Below are 1,108 nucleotides of genomic sequence, written 5' to 3'. Positions count from 1 at the left end.
CACTGAATCCTTGCTCTTAGGGGACATGTGGGGGCCATGGGCACTTGTGGGTCCACAGCAGCACCAGTGGTGCAAAGCTCAGCTCAAGACGCCCACAAGACCAGACATGTCTCTGACTTGAGGCTGTAGCTCAAACAGCAAACAGGGTATCAGGGCCCCTGGTGACACTTGTCCTTCTCTCTTTGTCCCCGTAGGGAGAAGGGGACGAGGACAGGAGGAGCAGCAGCTCTGACAGCGACTTGGAGGAGGTAACCACACCAACAGCTCTGTGCTGGGGCCTGGCTGGCCCAAGGGATTTGTATCCTTGGGGTGTTGGGTGCTGTTAAATACCTGCAGATGCCAGGGGGTGGAAAACAGAACACCCAGCACTCCCCTCATATGGTGTCCCTGTAATTTTGTGCTTGCCCCAGGACCATGGCAGTGACAAGGGTGATGAGAAAGAAGACAAAGATTAGCCCTTCCACGCTGGAGCAGCAGCACACGCCCTGGGCACATCGAGGAGCTGGGGATGCAAACAGCAGCACGTGCTGGAGGGGGCCTTTGCCACTTTTAGCCAAATAAAGGTGTCTGTGGGCTCTGAAGAGAAATGTTATTTATTCATCCAGTCACGCTGCCTGCCCAATGCTCTGTGTCCCTCCTGAGAGACAGCAAGAGGCAGGGACCTGGGATCTCGGTGAGCACAGACAGGTTTTGTTCCTGGTCATGAAACAGTCTGGAGAGAAAACCAGGGGCTCTGGCTGCCTGGTTCTGCAGAGTCCTCCAAAATCAGGCAGTACCATTTTCTTTCCTTGTCCCCTCCATCCTGCTTGTTGTTATGGGATGGAGCAGCCCGAGTGCAGACAGATGCTGAGATGTTACAACTGGCTGTGATTTCAAATTTATCAAAAACCTACAAAAACCAGTTACCGGGGGTGTGGGGGGTGTGTGTGTTTAGGAACCCAACAGCCCCATCACTTCTGCAATGCCGCCCCACCGCAGCCCGCCTGGGGCCGGACCCGGCTGCAACTCCGGGGGCTGGAGAGGGGGCTAAATATTGGGAAAAATGAGCTGGCACCGCCATCTACCGGGGATGGGCCGTGTGGCAGCGGGTCCCCGGGTTTCATAACCG

This window comes from Gallinula chloropus (assembly GCF_964237585.1).
Source record: "Gallinula chloropus genome assembly, chromosome: 10".
NCBI lineage: Eukaryota > Metazoa > Chordata > Aves > Gruiformes > Rallidae > Gallinula > Gallinula chloropus.
This window is presented reverse-complemented; position numbering follows the sequence as displayed.